The sequence below is a fragment of the Pinus tabuliformis genome, chromosome 8 (genome assembly GCF_031772625.1).
Source record: "Pinus tabuliformis cultivar Carrire ecotype Pingquan chromosome 8, CPIR1, whole genome shotgun sequence".
Classification (NCBI taxonomy): domain Eukaryota; kingdom Viridiplantae; phylum Streptophyta; class Pinopsida; order Pinales; family Pinaceae; genus Pinus; species Pinus tabuliformis.
This window is the reverse complement of record NC_142294.1, coordinates 1,269,490,572-1,269,505,716: the sequence shown is the minus strand read 5'-3', so window position 1 is coordinate 1,269,505,716 and position 15,145 is coordinate 1,269,490,572.

The window sequence follows — 15,145 nt, the reverse complement described above, 5'->3', positions numbered from 1 at the left end:
AGTGAAAAAGTTAATTCGTTTCCAACTCACCAAAGCAATGGTTCATTCTTAAAAGAAACATCATGAAGTTTGGAGAAAGTTCAAATCCAAAATGTCCCCTTTCTCAAGGCTATTTTTCTAATCCCTTTTTTCCATCAACAAGATATTACATTTATAGAGTAATACATATTCATATATCTTTGTTTTAGAAATTCCATCCTCAACAAAAAACTTGAGCTAAATGGTCCCTCAGTTTTGGTAAGCACAAAATCAAGCCACTTGAGCAAAAAAAGGGATTTTCTTTAAGCCAGAGAAGGGGGACATTGACCCTTGAACAAAAGTAACATATTTTCATGTTGTTCAAACAACATAAGCAAGTTGTAGCCTACCATTCACTGCAAGAAACAAGAGTTGTAAAAAATATCACATACAATAATCAAAAGTATGCTTGAATGAAAAGGAAAATTGTATAAACTCAAGCTCTTTATGATGATAGAGATGAGGTCCCTATTGTCAATTATAAGTATTCTAAGCTTGTTATCAACAAGAAATATGATTTCATAGGGATCAAATACTTGACACTTAGATCACAATTAATGCTTCTTAACCACAGGACCAAGGAACAACAATAAATTTGATATGCAATCAACAATTTTAGTTTAAGTAAAGTAACTCCACGACCTTATTTTGGGAGTTGTTCATCTCTCAAGATGACTATATTAAACCAAGTATCATTCTAAATTATTCTCTGGTACACAAAATACTTCCATCTATGAGCTTTACTTAGAAGTGAGTCCTTCCGGAAGCAGTGTCAAACGAAGAAGCCCAAAAAGCATTAGCTCTCCCTGAAAAGGAGGTGATCCAGCCGCACCTTCCAGTACGGCTAACTTGTTACGACTTCACTCCAGTCACTAGCCCAGCCTTCGGCATCCCCCTCCTTGCAATTTGAGTAAATAAACCCACCACAGTTAGTATAATGTAACCTTAATGAACATATTGTCATAAAATTCTTTGCAATATCCATACCCTTCTACCTGAAGTTGGGCCCTTCGAACTTATGACCAATAAAGGACCCACATATGGTTGCCCTTAACTCAATAAAGGACTTAAACCACACTCGTTCACTGATTATTTTGAATTTTTTCACACCTCTACAATGGAAATCCACCAACAACACCAATATTTTAAAGTTAATATTAAATTACACTGATGGCAATAAGACTATAAAAACTACAAAGATGAGTAAGCATTAGAAGTACTCAAGCATGTCCACTAGATATATAAAATAAATCAAATGGGTCAAGGAGAGTGCCAAAATATATACCATCAAACCTTAGAGAGCCCAACATAAAAATGGAGTTCAAAGGGAAATAAGGAAGTAACCCAAAACCAACAAAGTTGAAAGTTGTCATCTCTTCTATCATCCAAGGCCGAGAAGAAGTTATCTAATATCCACCTAGAGGTTTGCATAGGTTGAAACGCTAAAATAAATAGCTCAAAACTAAACCCAGTACATAGAGTTTGAGAAGTTGAAATCATTGTTGTGCAATTGAGACCAAAATCAGTATTAAAAAGATGGAATCAAAACTATGCACCGATAGGTTTCCAAATTGAAATCAAAGCTAAAATCAAACTGAAATCAAAACTATGCACCTATATAATTCGAAGCTAAAACCAAAACTAAAATCAATTAGAAATTAACATTGAGCTTTTTGGGAAGTTGCAATCAAAACTAAATCCACTATGAAATATATACTACAAAAATTTATTTAAAGCAATATTTGATATGCACCTCAAATTTGAGTAGCTAGAGACTATATATTTCAAACCCATTTTGATATGCAGATCCTTAGAGTTATGATGTTAGAGACTAATCATAAAAATGATTGAAACCAAAATTTGATATGCACTTCGAAGTTGTGAGGCTACAGTTTCACCTCCAAAGTATCTAGAACCAATTAAAATTACAACCTCGCAATATTGAAGCTAGAGACTACATATTTCAAACCCTTTTTGACCTACAACTTCTCACGGTTGTGAAGCTAGAGACAAATATGTCAAACTCATTTAAACTGGGTTTTGATATGCACTTCAAAGTTCTGAACTTGTAGTTGCACTTCAAGGTTGTGATGTCAGAGCTTACATATTTGGAGTGTTTTTGAAGCTAGATAGTTCATATGTTAAATAATTCTCGTTACTCTATCCATTTGTGTTAACTTGTTCTGAATCAAAGTCGCTTGACAACTTCAAAGGTGTACGGGTAGATGATAGGTAGGGATTTAGTGTTTATTATATTCATTGCCTCCATCGAGTGCACTGCCTATTTTTATAAATCCACATAGGAAAACATTATGCACCCGACAACAGAGTTATTGAATGATGTATATGTAGAGATATTCTTATCTAAAGGTATTTGAGATTCGACTTTTCATATCTTTTGTAGCAGCTACAACCACCCTCCAAAAATTTTCCTTAGCTTCATTTTGGAGCCTCCCTACCGACCATCCTCAGCAGCATGTCTTGCACTTTCAAGCACATCAACTTCAACTGTTTCATAGAGTCTTGTCAGCCCATGCATGCAAGTTTGTTCCACCCCCTTCACAGGCTGCTTTCTGGACTTAGTGTTAGTTTTTAGTTAAGCAGATCCCTCAGGGAATAACACAATTCTGGAGGGGAACCAACCTTCCCTCCAAAAATTGCACAAACCCAGATGGGCTCCAGAATTGCACAATTCTTCCTGACAATGTTCCTCTCAAAAATTTCACAATTCATCATAGGACAGCTGCTCAGCCCAAAAATTATGCAATTCTGGCCATAATCACATGCTGCTCCTAGAAATTACACAGTCCATCTGGGACAGCTAGCCCAGCAACTAGCAAGAATTGCGTAAATCCATCCAGGCAAACTACTGGGCTCAGAAATTTCACAATGCAGTCAGACAGGCCTCCTTGAGAAAATTGAGAGGTTTGACCTAAGACGGCTACTCAGCCGAGAAATTTTGCAATCCTAGGAAACAATCACTTGTTCCTCTTAGAAATTGCACAATCCTGGGAAACAATCACTTGTTCCTCTCAGAAATTGCGCAAACCCTCCAGGACATCCATCTCTGCTCAGCCTAGAAACTGCGCAGATTTTCATCCCAGGCTCACAGACTGATGCATGTGCCTTCAGGTTGACTGGTTCCCTCTAGGACCAAGAAAAACTGATTTGCATGCATGAACTACTTCTCCCACGACAACATGCAAAGGCATCCCTTGATTCAGGGATCTACTTTTAGCAGCTGGAGGTTACATGCAAGGATCATTTCAGAAACCTCTCTCCAAGTGTTTCTTTTCCTAGATTTGTGGCATACACGTCACAACCTCAATTTTATCAAAACTCATCAACCTGACGTTGCAAAGCTTATTCCCCACATCAACCTTGCATCTTTGAAATCCCACATTACATCTAGGACTCGTCGGCACATTCAGCTCAACGATTTCGAGGTAAGCCCACTTTTCATGTCTCGCACTGCATTTCTGTCACTTTTTGTGTTTCTCTTTGTGTGAGTTTTGTCTACTTGATTTCAGTGAGCACTTTATGTCATTTAGATGTATGTTAGCTTGTATAACCATCATTTCAGTTTTCGTTTACATCTCACTATTGTAGCATGCATGACACTATTTTTGCACGAATAGTGGTTGTGGCGACTCACTTCACAAACATGCATGCTTTCTCGTTTCTTGAATCATGTACTTGTTGTTTCCATGTATGATCATTCATGTTTGCACTCATCTCATCATGCATTCAGACTTCTCATGTTTTCAGTCACTCGCCAGCCCGTGTAGGCTGCCTTGGCCTGGACCATGCCTCACCTGGCTAACACTTTGCATTTCTGGAAGCAAAGGCTCTACCTTCCCTTCGAAAACTATGCAAGTTTGGCATGGAACTAACCTCCAGGCTTTGATTGTGCAATTTTTGGAGGCAGTGTCCTGTTGGCCCCAGAAACTGCACAATGCAGTTTACTGGTTGTATGTCACTACTGACTAAAATTGTGCATTGCATAGTTTCAGTCCTCAGTAGGCTAGGGTGGACTATGCATTGCGCAATTCCAGTAGTCAGTCAACCTCCTGATAGCCTGGACTATGCCTTTCATAGTTTTGGCAGTCAGTCTCCGAACCTCCCGTTGAAAATTGCATAACCTTTGTGATCAATCACACAGGTATCTTGCATGTCAGTCCTTCAGTTTGTTTTGGTTTTCGACTAACAGATTGCTTGTCATGAGTGTTGCTATGTCTCCAGGTATCACAAGTGTTCATCTCCCTCTCAGCAACATAGGTACAATGGCTTCCAGAAGAGCGGAGTCGAAGACACCATTCAGAGCACACTTGGGGTTTGCAGCCAAGCAAGTGTCTATGAGCTTGCCTACCTATGAAGACATCAAGTTGTTCGTAGACAAGGACATCAAGATGATATGGTAGCAGCATCACAATGAGAAACACCATCATCAACAACAAAAGTCAACACACTTGCATGCGACGAGTGCAAGAGGAAAGTTGTTGATATCATAAAGGCGAAGCAAAGCTGCAAGTTCAAAGCAGATCAACTCATGATGAAAGAAGATTTGGAGATTGAGATTGTGAGGTGACGACATCATACGAAGATTGCACGAAGGCAGAGAGAGGAATAGAGAAGGAGTTTGTTAAGTTATGGTATGTTCTATGCTTATAACAATTTACTTATCTTTCTTATTATTTATCCACAGATTAGCAATCACATGTACATAAAGTAAAGTGCAAATAGAACATTAAATGATCGACCAAAAACAAGCCAAGACAAGAGACACAAGATGTGGCAGCTAGCCAGGGACAAACCCCAATGTGGGGAAACCCTTTGATCAAATCTTCCTTTATCTTCAATAATCTAGCAGAGAGAAATAGTACATAAATCTAATTTACATCAGGAACAACAAACCCTAGATCAGTCCCAATCTAGGGCAAACAATATCTCGCAAATTGACCATTGAATCGTCTTGATTTCACCACCAAAAAATTCGGCCTTCAGAGGAGATCCAAATGGACCTACAGCGCAGTTCTGAGGAGGGAGTTTTCTAGTCAATGCTAGTCAAAATTTGGTTTTGCAGTTGATGCCCTAAAACTGCATCCTTCCTTCCACATGTGTGAGAGAGAGTCTCTTTTCTGCGCAGTAGAGAAGAGCCTCTTTTCTACGTAGGGGAGAGCGAGAGATGAGATGTGATGAGATTAGTGAGTGCAAATGAGGAAAATTCCTCCTATATTTATACACAACTATTGATGTTTGAATAGATGTGACCGTTGGGCTTCTAAGCCTACATGAGTTGTAGGTCAGCTTGATAATTATTCCATAATCAAAATAAATTCATATCTCCATAAATACTTATCGGAATCGGATGATCTTTAGATCAATCCTACACCTATAGACGAGAGGAATCTAATAAAAATATTATCAGCCATGAATAAGATGACCCACATGGAGTTTGGCCTTAGTTGCCAATTTTAACACTACCTCTCAACTAGGGAGAACTCCATCTGCAATCTATTTGTCTATTCATCCATCAAATGCACTGCCCTATACAGTGTGAACGCTACTCTGCTTTGCTCTATCCTACCTACTCTGATTTGTTCTTCCTGCTCTGCTCTGTTATGTTCTGCCTGCTATGCTTTGTTCTATTCTGCCTTGTTCTGATTTGCTCTGCTCTGCTCTTCTTTGTCCGAATTATGAAGAGGAAGAAATGACCGAGGATGTATCATACTGACTCAAAGTCAGTCTCAGAGTATGTACCACTGGTCCCAGACCAGTCTCAATCGACCCAAAGTCAATGTTATAGTGGGTACAACTCTTACCATTGGTCCCCAACTAGTATCATCCTCCACTGACTCAAAGTCAGTCTCAAAGTGCGTACCACTAATCCCAGACCAATCTCAATCGACCCAAAGTTAGCATCATAGTATGTGCCACTCCTACCACTAGTCCCAGACTAGTCCTTCACTGACCCGAAGTCAGTCTTAGAGTATGTACCACTGGTCCCAAACCAGTCTCAACCAACCCGAAGTCAGTGTCATAGTATGTACCACTCCTACCACTGGTCCGGTCCCAGACCAGTCCTTTACTGACCCGAAGTTAGTCTTAGAGTATGTACCACTGGTCCCAGACCAGTCTCAACCGACCCGAAGTCAGTGTCATAGTGGGTACAACTCCTACCACTGGTCCTACACTAGTATCATTGATCCCAGATCAATGAATTTCATCCTAGCATAGGGAGTACGATAGATACAACGATGCATCCATTGGTACTACTATGGTCCCTATCCTCATTTCCTTGCTCATTGATCAAATGAGAGGTACTTCCCATGAGTCGCAGACTGCATGGGTAGGATGCCTTGACAGGAGAACTTAATCAATCCTGTCCTCATAGGAGAACTAATCATCCTACTCCATAAACGCCATGGAGAACACATCATCCAGGCCTCACAGGAGAACTAATCATCCTGCTACATAGTCGCCATGGGGTGTACATGTATACCACCAGAGGATGGTGAATCACCCTGTGGTCATATGTTGCTCCAAGAAGTACCCCGCACCCCCCCGGAGCTCCCAGAGCTCAATGCATCATACAGGACCCTCATCGGAGGGTCTTTGAATGACACCAAGTCATTCTCAGAAATAAAAAATTTGAGCTTTCCTAGGGGCTTTGTTAGGATGTCGGTGACCTATTCATCTGTACCGATATGTTGGAGCCTTATAGCTCTCCGATGCACCATATCTTGAATATAGTGGTACCTGATATCGATATGCTTGGAGTGATCATGAAATACGAGATTCTCTGACAAACGAATCCCACTCTAGTTGTCACATAGGATCATGGTGGTATCCAATGTAAATCCAAACAACTCACTGAAGAGCCTTCACAACTAGACTGCCTCACAGGAATCCATGCTAACAGCAATATATTCTGCATCGGTAGTGCTCAAAGCCACCGACTTCTGCTTCCTGCTCATCCAGGCTATTGAATCAAATCCCAAGGAGAAACATCACCCGAAAGTGCTCTTACGATCCTCCACATTTCCTGCCCAATTAGCATCAATGTATCCAAGTAGTCTCACATCTCTGGCAGTGTATCTTAACCCATAAGTGATTGTGCCACGAAGATATCTCAACAGATTCTTGGAACCAATCTAATGTATGTGGTGAGGTTCAACCATATGTTGACTCAATGTGTTGACTGAAAAGCATATGACTGGATGGGAGTTCACTAAGAACATTAATGCTTCGACGAGTTGTCGATACTTAGTGGCATTTCACAAAACAGGTCCAACAGCACTACCACTTAACCTTTTGGTGTCAAGCTCCATCGAGGTAGTTATGGGCTTGTAGTCCACCATACCGAATCTTTCCAAAATCTTCACCACATATTTTCCTTGAGATAGGAAAATTTCCCCTTGGCTTCTACTAGACTTCAAGTCCTATGAAATAGTGCATCAGTCCTAGATCCTTCATTTCAAATTCAAAAGCAAACTCCCTCTTACATTTGTGAATAAGAGGGTCTACACCTGTTAGAAAGAGGTCATCCACATATAGCACTAGTATGAGAGGCTTGTCATATTCAACCTTAAAGTAAAGGTTAGGATCGACTTCACTCCTAGTGAATCCCAGCTTCATCAAGTAACTATCAATCCTCTCATACCATGCTCAGGGTGCTTGCTTTAGCCCATAGAGAGCCTTCTTCAACCTACATACATGAGATTTTTTATCATAAATCTCAAATCCTTTGGGTTTCTCCACGTAGACCTCTTCTTTGATCGAACCATGCAAGAACACGGTCTTGACATCCATCTGGTGTAGGTTCCATCCTTGTGAAGCCACAAGGGCTATGATTGAGCGAATGGTCATATATCTGGAAATACGTGTAAATATCTCATCATAGTCTATACCTTCCTTCTGGTAGAAACCACGAGAGACAAAATGAGCCTTATATTTTTCCATACATCCATCTTTTAAAGCCATTTAGAAGTGACAACTATCTTGTCCAGTGGTCTGGGAACTACTTCCTAGACATCATTCTTCATAATAGACTCATACTCTTCGGTCATAACATCCTTCCATAGTTGATGCTTGATGGCATCTAAGAATGATGAAGGCTCGTTTTGTATGATCGTGCTCATAATGATCAGGTATCCCTGATACCTGTTGGGTTTCTTACCTTCACGGAAGGTTCCTCGGGATGCAGTGTGTCCTTCATCATTATCGAGTAGCCCCCTAATCCAAGAGGGCCTCTTCCTAGAAGAGGAAGACTCAGGTGGATCACTAAGATCCATTGGTTCTTCCACATCAAGCATTTTTTCATCATCCTTTTCTTTCCGTTCCCTGGTGTCGGCTTCTTGAGAGCTCCTCAAAGTTGGAAGATTGTCCACCTTGCTAAGGGCCACATCTTTGTTAAAGGTGACATCATGACTAATCACGACTTCCCTTTGACCGGCTACATAGATTCTGTAGCCCTTAGTATTTTCACCATAGCCCACGAAGATTCCTTTCTTTCCATATGCACCCAATTTATTCCTTTTCTTTTTCGACACATGAAAATATACAAGGCTTCCAAAAATTCTAAAATGAGATATGTCAAGTTTCTTACTGGTGAACATTTCTTCAGGAGTCTTGCAACCCAATGCTTGAAGAGGGCATCAGTTTTGTACATATACGACAGTGTTTGCAGCTTCATCCCATAGGAACTTCGGAAGTCTTTGATCATGGAGCATGGCATGGACAACTTCCACAATCGTATGGTTCTTCCTTTCCACCACACCATTCTGTTCAGGAGCATATGGTGTAGTAGTCTCCCTCTTAATGCCAGCCTCTTTACAAAAGTCATGAAACTCGTTAGATTCATATTCAGTCCCATTATTAGTCCTTAAGATCTTGATCTTCTAAATTTTGGTTTGATTCTCTATCAAGGCTTGAGATGTGTCACAAGACATAACACCTAGCAGACTTCCACTGACCTGATATAATGAATCAACTCGAAACCCAAGAGTGAAGGCATCTTTAACATTATTTTTCCATATACGTACCTTGCCATTGCTGAAGGTTACCTTGTAGCCTTTGTCTTCCATTGCCGAGATGGAAACCAGTTTCCTTTTGAGGTCAGGTACATATAATACATCCTGTAAGTGGATCGTATAACCTTGATTCAATTTGAGAGAAACATTGTCTACACCTTTCACGGGATATTTCATATTATCTCCAAGGACAATTTCTAGGTTTGTTTCTTTCTCCATCAGATTATGGAGAACTTCTTTGTAACCAGTGAAGTGCCTTGAGGCACAACTATCAATGAGCCAAATTCCCATTGACTCCGAAGGAGCAGAGGTAGATAGAGCAGCTGGTAGATAATATTCATCCTGCTTATTTTCAACAATGTTGGATTCATACCTGGAATTTCTAGCCTTATTGAATGGTTGTCCTCTTCCTTGATTTCCAGCACTCCTTTTACCTTTGCTATTGAATTTTCCATTCCTTTTATTGCCATGAGAGGGATTTTGATCATCGTCCCGGTGTGAGACATTTCTATCAGGGCACTCCTTTGCATAGTGACCTACTTTATCGCAAAGGTAACATCGTTCTTTTCTTCCACCCTTAGGTCCAACCTTTCTTTTTTATTTAGTCCTAGAATTATTTCTTTTCTTAGCATGAGAAGAAAAGGCAGTAGGAGGACCTTTAGGCATGGGCATTTCTTACTCTTCTACCCTTGTTTCTTCTTGAATGCATCTAGCCATTAATTCCTCGAAACCAAGAATTACATTATTGTTTAGAAGAGTAGTACTAAACACATACCATTGGGATGGTAATCCTCCAAGAGTTGTGAGTGCCATTTCCCTATCAATGATAGTTTCCCCAATAGACAAGATTTTGTTCCTGTATTCGATGATCCTTAAGAAGTATGCTTGCATGCTCTCATCTTTACCCTTCTTAATTTCCTTCAGCTTATTTCTATGAAATAAAACCTCATTTGCATCATTAACTTTAAATAAACTCACCAGTCCATCGTATTTTCCCTTGGAGGTGTTCAGGTCGGAGATGTAGGCCACCAAGTGCTTGTCAATAGAGTCTCGAATGATCTTCTTTTCTTTGACTTCTCCAGTTTTCCATTTGTTCCTGGCAGCAACGGGTGCATTTGATGAAGGCTCAATAATATTGCCTCTCACATGGTCCAACACTTCTTGATCTTCTAAGGTTACATCGAGAGACATATTCCATCTGTGATAGTCAGCTTTATCATGGAGCTTGTCTTCAGCAGGGAAAAGTGTTGAGGACCCCATAGTTCTTTTAGGATAGCCTTGCCAATCTTCTCTTCGGTGATTGCTATTGCTCTTGTTTGGGCTTTGTCTTCACCTCAGCTCTGATACCATGTTAATTTATGGTATGTTCTATGCTTATAACAGTTTACTTATCTTTCTTATTATTTATCCATAGATTAGCAATCAAATGTACATAGAGTAAAGTGCAGATAGAACATTAAACGATCGACAAAAAACAAGCCAAGACAAGAGACACAAGACGTGGTGGCTAGCCAGGGACAAATCCCAATGTGGGGAAACCCTTTGATCAAATCTTCCTTTATCTTCAATAATCCAGCAGAGAGAAGTAGTACATAAATCTGATTTACATCAGCAGCAGCAAACTCTAGATCAGTCCCAAACTAGGGCAAACAATATCTCGCAAACCGACCGTCAGATCGGCTTAATTCCACCACCAAAAAATGTGGCCTTCAGAGGAGATCCAGATGGACCTACAGCGTAGTTCTGAGGAGGGAGTCTTTTGCTCAATACTGGTCAAACTTTGGTTCTACAATTGCTACCTTAATGCAAACCGACCGTCAGATCGGCTTAATTCCACAACCAAAAAATGCGGCCTTCATAGGAGATCCAGATGGACCTACAGTGTAGTTCTAAGGAGGGAGTCTTTTGCTCAACACTGGTCAAACTTTGGTTCTACAATTGCTACCTTAAAACTATGTCCTTCCTTCCACGTGTGAGAGAGAGTCTCTTTTTAGCGCAGTAGAGAAGAGCCTCTTTTCTGTGTAGGGGAGAGAGAGAGAGATGTGATGAGATGAGTGAGTGCAAATGAGGAAAAGTCCTCCTATATTTATACACAACTGTTGATGTTTGAATATATGGGACTGTTGGGCTTTTGAGCCTACATGAGTTGTAGGTCGGCTTGATAATTATTCCATAATCAAAATAAATTCATATCTCCATAAATACTTATCGGAATCGGATGATCTTTAGATCAATCCTACACCTCTGGATGAGAGGAATCTAATCAAAATATTATTAGCCATGAATAAGATGACCCACATGGAGTTTGGCCCTAGTTGCCAATTTTAATAGAGTTTCATGCGTTGAAGAGACAACTCAAGGAAGAACATGAGCTGCATAGACAAGAGAATGAGTTGCAATAGGAATAGGAATAGCAGGAGGCACACCATGCACAGACAGATGAATCTGCACCTGTACAAGTTATAGATCCATCCTAGTAGCGGGCACAGAGCAGACAAGATGAGCAATGTTGTTGATTGCATGCAAGGGAATTTAGCAACATGCATGTCATTGTGCGCATGCATGCCATTGTGCATATGCATGCGATCCCACCCATTTGGCACACTGACCAAGGCGAAGACATGAAGTAAGTTTGACTGCAGCTAAACATGTATTTTGACAAGATGATGCTCACAGCCACTAGCACATGCTTGGAGATCAGTATAAACACTATGCATCAACATGTTGTTTGTCCAGTTGCACCCAAGACGACCATGCACATATTATCAAATGAGTTGGACGGAGGACCCATGTCAGTGTACTCGCATGCAATGGAGGGAAGAGTTTGCTTTAGCAAGATGTCACCATTAAGCACACAGACACCATCACGGATGACCAAGTTGGGCATGAGTTCGCTACCATCGACCATCATAAGGATGTCAAAGAGTTGGTCTCACCAGAACGATCTGAGTTTGAGTGATGTCTTGCATGGCTTGCTCAAGCCATTTTTTCTCACATGGGTACATGTGAAGATTGTATGTAATGTCTTGTCAAGTGGAAGTTCAAGTGTTGATAGTTGAATTTAACATTCATAGAGTAGTTGAAGAGTCATGAGGATAGATGAACAGTCACAAAGGGGAACATCAAGGGTCACCCCACCCTTTTCTATAAATAGTCCCCCATAACTCCTTGCAGAGGATTTTGGTCAGCTAAGCTTCCAATAGGAGTATCTTAGAGAAAGCTTGGACAATATTGTAATGAGCTTTGGCTTCTCCAATGCACAGAGCTAGTATATCTCTTTGGAGGAGTAGGTGGTCATGGTTATACCGTTTCGATATCGGGGATAGCGAGTGGACATGGATGTATTGTATGATTGGAACTTACACTTCTTAATATAACAGAGCCAGTATGTTTCATGCATATGTCATATTGTATTCTAGCGATCTTGTTTACTCTAAATGATATATGTATATGTTTTCTTATGCATGCATGTATGGACTATTCTGTATAAGTATGTATGAATCTTACTGAAATGTGTTGATTAGTTTAACCATCACTTTGGATTGCTCTCTATCTTGCTTTCTAGCTGGTGATGCATCTTCACTCATGTGTTCCCTTCCAAGCTGTGTACTATTACATGTTTCCAAGGGGCACACTCACCCCACTTTCCATGTGTTAGAACCGTTGATACACCTCCCTTGACTCATTGCAATTTTCACACCCTTGCCACCAACAGGGACATCTTACTTTCCTCTATGAGAAACCGCATTCAAGGAGATACAGTACGACCCACTGCCAGGACTCCTACTCCAAACAGTCTGAGGTCTAATTGGGACTTCTTACTGGGGAGATCCCCTAACATGTTGGCGAGTCTAGCACCATCAACATTTTAGCACTAGAAGGAGGGCAAGATGACAAGATGAGTCCTCACATCTATTTTGAATCTCTACATATCCATCATGACTAACTACATAGTTTCTCTTCCTGAGTGTATGTCTTATGGAAACGACTTCAAAATCTCAAAAGAGCTCTTAGATAACTAGTCACATAAAACATATGATGGTGGAGGCCATGTAGCCTTGGTTAGGCATGCGGTCAGCATTGTAGGCTCATGCAAAAGACATGGAATCTTTGAAGAATACATGACCTGCGCGTTCTTCATCTACACGCTTCGAGAGCACCATTGCACTAGTGTGCCATGCAGTCTGAAAAATCTATTCATTCTCTTGCTCATCTAGTCGCAGAGATACACCATGCTTTCAATCACTTTAACCGTAAAGCACTCGATAAAGAAATTCAGAAATTATGAAAAGCACCCGATGACTCCGTTGAATAGTCTTACACACGCTTTTGTAAACTTACATATTGATTCCCTGAAGATGAAATTGAATGGGAATTTCTCAATGGGAGATTTGAGTATCTTCTTCACATATCCAAAAATCCGTAATTCTTGAAATCATTCGAATCCTGCTCAACACACTTTGGTGATGGAGCTATGCAATCATAGGTAGGCACAGTAGTTTTCACTAGTGATTGTCCGGCTTCTCATCATTAGAAAGCTCCACCACTGAGTGATGTGGGACATCATGCACACACATTTGTTGAACTGTTATATCCTCCCACCCCATCTGCTCTTGATATTTGCGTAGATTTGGCTTGCAATCCTATTGATTGTCACATGGATTCGTTCCCTCAACCTCTGTCCCCACGTTCTATTGATCCTCCAGATTGTGTGATCTTGTGATCTTTCGTTCCGGACTCCTCACCTGTTGTGAATGAGGATCAAGCTGTTGATGGAGTTGGTGTTTTGCAGCCAACCTATGCCATCATTCATGATGAGTGTGTGTGGGAATCTAAAGAAGAACCTGTGGTGAAGGATGACTCCCTTCTAGCCGTGCCTCATTTGCTTTATCCTAACATCCCTTGTGATTCTGCCACTACTCATTTCCCCTGTGAAAACTCATTTCCAAATGTTTCTACTTCCTATCATTCACAAGACATGTCAGACATCAGTCTATCATTACAGTGTAGAGAGGACACATCTTCCTCTGAAAATCCAATCAATCTGTCATCTGTTATTTCTAAAAACACAGAGGGTAAGCATCCTTGCCTCTCATCTACCCCTCTGCACGATTCATCAAATCATGAGGATGCTGAAAAACATTATGAATTTTATGATCTTGGTCGTTGTGATCTCTCCACTTATTCATCTGATCACGATGTTGATTCAATTGATGTTAATCTCTCTAAGACATTGGTCTATGATGATCTATGTGTAGATGAAGTCGAAACCCACTAGACTATCAAGGCACTTCAACCTAAGCTGATGGTTATGTCAAGCCCTCACTTTCCTGAGGTTAGTTTCACTTCCGATCAGGAAATTATTGAAACATGTAAGGCTCCTCATTGCTCTCTTCTTTGAATTGAAGATCAACCAAACACCTAAAGTTTGCTTACTCCACTCGAACTACATGATCCCATTACTCATGCACTGGAGGAATCTTACACAGCAAGCACATTTTCACAACATAAGTGGTCTACCTTTCTCACGTTTTCTTGTATGTCACAGTCAAGAGAATGCATACACTCATCATTTGCACGTAGTGAAGCACAATGCCATGGTAAGTCCGTAGAGTGCATGTCATGCGCTTTCACTCATTTTTGTTCTATGGATGCTTGTAAGCTCGAAGTGTGTATGTCTTCATCGTTATATCTTCCATGCTTGTTGGTTTGCACAACTGGATGTTCGTGAACTATGCCTTCACCAACATGGGTCAGCCATTGCACCAGTGGCTACATTGGAAATATCACTTCACGTGAGACGACCCATGCATTGTTAGCTTAAGAGTAGGAGTAGTGTTTTCTTTTTGAGTTTTTTCTTGCATGTATGTTTCCTTCTTTCTTTGTGTGTTTGTTTTCTTACTCGCTTTTCTTTCACATTTGCTTCTACTTCTTTCTTTGCTTTTTGATTTGTTTGCTTGTTATTGTCCGTAGGTTAGTTTCGCATGGACTGTGTGCAACTCTTGAAACAAGCTAGGTAAAGTACAAGAGGACTTGTACAACTATCAACATTTGGTTATCTATTGTCCGCTCTCTTATGTAAGAACTTGTTGTCT